Below are 7,738 nucleotides of genomic sequence, written 5' to 3' on the forward strand. Positions count from 1 at the left end.
GTTCTGTTATCACGACCAGATCCAGAAATGTATGTATGCATGCATGTATGTATGGATCTACGAATTTATGTAGGTATGTATATATGTAAGCAAATGTATATGTATGTATGGTTAAAATTCTATAATCAGGGTGAGCGCCAAGCTTGGCGAGAGTTTTTTTAGTGGGCGCGATTTTGATTTGGTTGTGGTTTCCGGCTGTATGGTTTGTTATGGCAAACCTAGAGCTTTATTTCGGTAACTGTAAGAGCGCGAATTTAGTGTAGTCAAAAGATTTTTTTAAAAATTTAATTTTGAAATGCTGTGTTTGTTTTTAAAAGTTTTACTGTTTAATATTATTGTTATATGTATGTTTAATATTATATTTATATAAATATTTGCAGAAGGTTAAGCTGTTGTTGGTGGGAGAATGTTGGATTTCATATGACGTGTAGTTTATAATTTATGAATGTTTTCATTTAATTTTATTTAGTTATTTTTTTAAAGTTTTGTTTCTTGTATGTGGCAATCGAAAGATGTGGAATATTTAAAGTTTTGAACGAAAGTTGTTTAGTATGTTGAATTCCACGACGATAGTAACTTGAATATTTTAGTTAGTTTATGATGCTGAATACGCATAATTTGCTATTCTGTTTACGTTTAAAACTCACTTCTGATCTGATAAGTGTATATATTTATTAACTCAATAATTATTTACAAGAATTGTTTATTCTACTATTTTATGATGAATTACATATATAGGACTATGTTTTTACTTGCAAAGTTGTTGGACATTGTTTTACTCATCTAATATTTTATCATCTCATTTTACTATTCTGTTTACATAAAATAACGGCGTTTCACTACTGCAAAACTTAAAAGTTACTATTCTGTTTACGTTTAAAATTCCCATTTTGGTGCTTTCATTGCCGCCTAAAAAATTCGCCAAATTTTGAAGGCCAAAATAATTTGGCGCCAACTTACCCCGCTTATGAAATTTTAGCCAAATGTATATACTACATGCACACAATATCCACATACATACATACACACGGGCATGCATTGAAACATTTCTGAATCCGATCCCAATAAGAGAACTACCTTTTAACGTAACTCATCTAAGGTTATTTCGCTAGCTTATCGATAATTTTTCGTAATTTTCAAGCTGATGTAAATATGTGATAACATTTTCAGGCTGTTTCTTGTTATCAGACCAGATTCAGAGGCGCACATATTTATGCGTATATGTGTCTGTACACATACATACATACATACATGTAAGATAAAAATATATGAATCAAAATTATAATATAACTATAAACATAAATTCTTCCTCTCTATTCTAAAATCGTAATAACTTCTCTGCATTGCGTCATTTCTAGATCACTCTATGATCGGCGCAGCTCTGATGACGTAATCATTGGGAACTGAAACTGTCCTTGTAAACCAAAACTTTTCTCTTCGCGTGCCTCCATCTTGCATAACTACGCACTTCAGCTTTGCTCTTTACTCTGCTAAGATGTAATTTCGCTGGCTTGCTTTCTATCTTAACAATATATAAAAATGTAAATCTTGTGTGGAAAGGCACGACTAGTGCCAAGTGATTGTGGCCACAAATATCAATTGGAAATAAAAATGGAATTAAAACTGCCTCAACTGCCAAGTTCTTTAAATACTACGCAATCAAAATTCTTCTTCAATATGGATCTAAGCAAGCATCGACACTGCTCCGTCTCATTTTTCTTTGTGCTCTTATTATGACAATAAAGCCGGTAAGGATAGTTTCCTGCAGCCTGAAACCTCAATGGAAAATTTAATTCAGCTCTTCAAATCATCGTTTTGTGATAAATCCAAGATAATGTGAAAGAAGTGAATCATCAAGTTTGTTTTTTCAGTGTGTAAAAAGATAACAGATCATTCTTCTGCTGTGGTGTTTTGCAAGTGCTTCAAAAAAATAATCACGCGTAGTGTTTACAGATTGAAAGTAATCTCTCGATAAATTGAGAAGTTCGAATGCCTAGTGAAAAGGAAATCATCAGTGAATTACCGTTTAGGAATTCAGCATTACAGCATTTTCAAGGTCGATCTGAGTTATGTGTTTGCAAGTATGTGCGACAGAAAATTATTTGCACTTCTGCTTTTTCAACAGCTCAAAGTGTATTACATTCGTGTGAATTTAGCTCAGGAACTAAATTATTTAATATGCTGAGGATTCTATAGTTTTCCTCTCAACTTTGGTTAAAATTTTCTGCAATTTGTTTTGAGAAAATCTGAAATTCTTGTTCATAAATTTTTCTAATTTTTCATAATTATGCGTGAGCAAATTTAATTTTTCATAATTATGCGTGAGCAAATTAAGTAACGAATTTTCAGCTATTTAAATTATTCATAGGGAAGGATATTAAGATAAGTTTTTGAAATTTTGTTGAGAATTTTGAATACGAATTTTATAATTATTCTAAAAATGAAGTAGGTGTAAAAAATAAGTGAAATTAGTACAGATAAGTAATATGAAATTATGGTAAATGCATGTTAAAATTTATGGTTTATTGTATGTTAAGTATAGTATGATGAGGGTGTACTGGTGCCTTCAACAGAGGCTTGTAATTACCTCTGTACAGTTGTTCCTTTTACCCTCTTCATGCAAGATAATGTTGGAGGCTCTCATTTTATGAATGCATGTAAAATTTTTATATTATTATTATTATTATTATTATTATATTTTTTTATTATGGAATGTATTAGTGCAGTTCTCAAAGGCCAGTTACCTTAATGCAAGGAACGGAGGCCTTTTCAAGTAACTGCCTAGGCACCCTGGGCCACCAGTGCAGAGAACACGCTGGTTAGCTCAAGAGGAGAGCCCTATTGATGGATATGTTTGTTTAGAAGTATTGCGAGGCTTCCAGTTTGGTAAAATCAGGAATTGTAAATGAAAGATGATAACGGTGAAACCATAATTTCAGAAGCTTACTCCTATTATTATATGGTATTAAAATATAATGTATCAGTATAGAAATAAGTATCATAAATATTTATGTGCATTACATTTAATTATAAGTAATGATTGTGTAAAAGTTTATTTTGTGATATTCTGTAATAACAAGAACCTTCCCTGAAGAATTATGATTATGTGAATTCTCAAACAAAAAGACTTTTGGACTGAAATGCTGAAAAATTCAATAGGACTCTAAAAATTAAAAATTTATTAAAAAAAATTGATATTTATAAATTATACTTTACAGGACAAAAATCTTATGATTTATGTTTTTTTTTTTTACATTTGCTAGTGCTTTAACTCTTTCTCTTTCAAAAGGCTTCTCTGTCGCTACACCTTTTTCTTTTTGAAGGGGGGAATATGTAAGATAAAATTATATGAATCAGAATAACTAAAAACATTAATTCTTCCTCTTTATTCTAAAATCGTAATAACTTCTCTGCATTGCGTCATTTCTAGATCACTCTATGGCCCGCGCAACTCTGATGACGTAATAATTAAGAACTGAAACTGGCCTTGTAAACCAAAACTTTTCTCTTCACGTACTTCCATCTTTCATAACTACGCACTTCAGCTTTTGCCCTCTACTCTGCTAAGATGTAATTTCGCTGGCTTGCTTTCTATCTTAACAATATATAAAAATGTAAATCTTGTGTGGAAATGCACGACTAGTGCCAAGAGATTGTGGCCACAAATATCAATTGGAAATAAAAATGGAATTAAAACTGCCTCGACTGCCAATTTCTTTAGATGTTACCAAGTTAGCATTACTAGCATACTACGCAATCAAAAATCTTCTTCAATATGGGTCTAATCCCGCATCTACAGTGTTCCGTCATTTCCTTTGCTTTTATTATTACATACATACATACATTTCTGAATCCGATCCCGATAATAGAAAAGTACCCATTTTCTTATAAATAGTTTGCCTACTTTCGCTTTCAGTGTAATTACTATCCTAAAGTTATGCAGATAAAAAAATTACAAAACATTTCATTTGATAAAAGAGGATCTATTTTTAAGCAATTTCTAACAGCATTAATGATTGCATCCGTCTACTATTAGCAGCTTAGATAACAGAAGCAACCAGCAAGTTCATAGATTTATTTAAATAATCAAAATGATAATTTAGATACTTGATTCGGAAGTCAGAGATGATTAAAAGTAATTTTAATATAAACTTACTACGTATTAGTAAATATTCTAAAAAGCTCAGTTCATGTCCAAATTTTCTCCTTTGGTTCCAATAAAAAATCACCATCAAATATTCCTTTTCTGTATGATTTAAACTCTGATTGAATATTTTAAGTGACTATATCATTATTATATTAAAAAATCGCACATTTTTAATATTCAGTTCACGAGGAATAAGTTATGATCTGAAAATATATAAGAAGGAAGTTGAAGTGTTTAGAGAATTTGATAAATGAAATAAATATAAATGTTCTCACAATAAACTGATATCACGTACGTAGTTTTTTATAGCAGTGATGAATTTCATAGTATCACTGTATTTTGTAACTTTACCATCGTAATACGCGAATAACGTGCAAAAAATTTTAAATAAGCGTATTCATTGAAGTATTTTATGGAAATTTTTTAGTATATTTACGTTTTTATTTTTCATAATAGAACCAACAATCATTATAATATACGAATAAATTTTCAAAATTTATTAAAATAAAAATAGTATAATAAATAATGAGGATAATAAAAGAACAAAACAAAAATCTGGAAGCTTTCAGATTTTACATTACACTCAAAGGGGCGTTTTTTTAACGTTTTGTGTGCTACCTTTATTTATTAAATATCATGTTCTTCGCACTTAAACCATACAATTCGATTCAACAGAAATATTGCATGAGCATATCTTTAGAATTTCTGATGCACAGTCTCGCGCGCTAAGGATAAAAATGTTTCTTTTTTTTTTCCCCGTACAGTATTGCCATTGTTCGCTTTGAAATCGTTGAGTCTGTTAATCAAAAATTCGTTAAAGTTTTACAGTTTATAAAACAGGTAATAAAATAAATTCAAAATTCAGTCTTCCAGGTGCTCATATTCGGGCGGAGGATTACGCAATTCAATTTTTTTTTCACAATGCGAAAAACATACATAGATTCATGCAGAGTCTTCATTTTTTAATTTCTTTAAATATAATACGAGAAGATAATATTTGGTAGTAACATTTTTGAAAAGTGATTCAGACTTTTCAATACAAAATGCCGCGTCGGGACTAATAGCCCTTCTGGGCTACGGGTCCTTTGGGCTAATAAATGCGAAAATAAAAAAGTGCAGTTTCGATTTTTGTATGTAGATTCTGATTTAATATATGAATGAAACAGACATTTTTATTAACTATCCCGTTAAGCAAGAGATTTTTAAGAGTCGGAGTTACATGCTCAATTTTTTTTTCTTTTTTGCTTGACTGTCTATCTTCAACGTATGTTTCAGAAATGGGAACCTGTCGATAGATTCGATTGCTCCCAATGCGGGATCAAGATCCTCCTTTGATTTATTGTGTAAACGCATTAGCATATGAGAATGAAATGAATATAACTTCTTTTCCCAATTATTTTAAGCTATTTTACTTAACAGTAAACGAAAACCATTCATGCATTAAAATTGTCATTAATTTCATTTCAAAAATTAAAAGTTTTCATTTTATTTATGCAACTTATGTTCGTATGTACGCATTGGTTAGTACTTTGATTTGAATAACATAATGTGTTAGCAAAACGACATTTTTGTTACTACAATAGATAGCATAATTTAAAAACATTAAAAAAAAGGGTTCAATTTGAAAACTTCAATTTACAATCTCGAAGAGCTTGCTAGTAAAGAAAAAAAAAGCAATCTGTTCTTGGTATGCAAATTTCAGTTCTGAAGCTGGAACATTTTTACACTAAGCAGTTATGATAGGCCTACTAATTAAAGAATTAATCCTCAGAAATTAAATTTTATTAAATTAAATGTAAATTTTAAAATCACTTCTTTAAAGTGCATTGTTCAAAACAGCATTTGGCAAGAAAACATTACTCTAGTATTATTTCATATAAATTACATCACACGGAGAATTGTACACTTATTAAATAAAGAAAAAACTTAATTGTTCATGACATAGTTCTGGATCAATTTCACTGGAATACTTACTTGTTCGGGAGATATCCATACATTCTGTTTTACCAGAACCCGAAATTTGAGAACTTTAAGCAATAAACATCTAGAAGTTAACTTCGAGGAACTTAAAGAAACAGAACAAGAAAAGGGATTTATGACATCTAAACTTCATAAAATATTTTGCGTCATATTCCCCCCCCCAATCTAATGGTGGGCACTTGCTTATTCAGTAATGGCCACTCCTGAGGCCAGAAGTGGTGGCCATTTTATTGTGGAGGCTCCAAACTGGCGGCCACCATTGCCTCCCAGGAAGGGATGGACAGTTATGACCATGCCTTCTCCGGGATTCGAACTTAGGCCCTTCGGTACAGTAGTAGGCTCACCTAACCACTATACCGTCCGGGCGGCAGTTTGCGTCATTTACTATAGTTTTATACATATCCAATCCATTTTGAATTATATATTTTTTTTTTTTTTTTCTTTTTACGGAGATTTTCTTATTTGTATAAGTACAGGTGTATTCATTTTCTGTACAAGTACCCGAAACCAGTTCCTTGTAATGTTTTCGTGTAGGTATATAAAGAGAATTTTTAGCAGTTAGAATTTGTTGTGACTGTGTTAATTTTCCTTCTCAATGTATGTATATAGTGTTATATTGCTTGCAAATTAGGGAATTTTATTATTGCATTTCGATTCAGTTGAAGATGGGAAATTTTATATTTTACAAATGAAAAGTGCTGTTTTAAAAAACCATTTGTGAAACTTCAATCTAAAGTTTTTATACGTTAGACCAACAGTTTTATGCATTTCCTGATCTCGTTTTTTCCTTAGCAGTGGACAATTGTTAAGTTTCTTAATATCGAAATCTTTAGTATTCGGAAGCTCATTCCACTTCCACAAACATGGTCATATTTCAAAAGCCTGTAAAAATTATAGATTCAATATGTAGGTATTAAGTAACGTTTCAGAGATATGACAATAACGGAATAATGTTAAAGAAACATCCCCTATTTGCGTTAAAACGATATCATTAACGGAATTCATAGCTATAATCATTGGCGTAAATATAGCTATGAAATACGTCTCCTATGACCATGTCTCCTCCGGTGAAAGGTCAGTTTGATAAAGGGAACAAAGACAGAGTTCATCGAATTTGGTTAAATTTTCGGAAAGTATTCGAATCTTTTTAAAGGGTTGTTTCCTCTGACTTTCCCTTCTGTCGTTCAGATGATACGTATATCCAGACATAAAGATATTTATAAAAGCCAAAACACCATTTTATTAATTTTTTATGCTTGTTTCTTTTCTAGACTGCAGATTAGGTAAACATAATATTATATTTTAAAGTAATAATGATCTGTAAAGGAATCTCGTTCTAGTAACTTTAATAGAAGTTAGTTGAAGGTCAAAATCAAATAAATGCAACTAAATTTATCTTATTCAAGGTCTCTCTGTCAGTTTCTCCATAGGTAAGTAATATGTGCTGAAGAGTAGAATGGGAATCTCGACGAGGAGTCGAAGAACATAGTTGAGTAATTGCTACCGCTGTCCGACAGAGGTGACGGATGACCAGCTAGGATGCCAACATTCTTTTCGGACTCTACGCTTACTTGCCATGACGTGTGCCTCCGATTACCACCTCCCAGTGGG

The 7,738-nt window shown here is 31.3% G+C and overlaps 1 protein-coding gene across 1 annotated transcript in view; it reads right to left on the reverse strand.

Moving 5' to 3' along the window:
• LOC118193797 (uncharacterized) overlaps positions 1–4,294 on the reverse strand; it is a 55,288-nt gene extending 50,994 nt beyond the window's left edge. Inside the window, exon 1 of the mRNA XM_085825099.1 lies at positions 4,157–4,294. The gene's annotated coding sequence lies outside the window, so the exon portion shown is untranslated. The remainder of the gene's footprint in view (positions 1–4,156) is intronic.
• Between the last annotated feature and the right edge of the window lie 3,444 nt (positions 4,295–7,738).

This window comes from Stegodyphus dumicola, chromosome 10, assembly GCF_044657685.1.
Source record: "Stegodyphus dumicola isolate Sdum_Otavi_A_Nest chromosome 10, ASM4465768v1".
NCBI lineage: Eukaryota > Metazoa > Arthropoda > Arachnida > Araneae > Eresidae > Stegodyphus > Stegodyphus dumicola.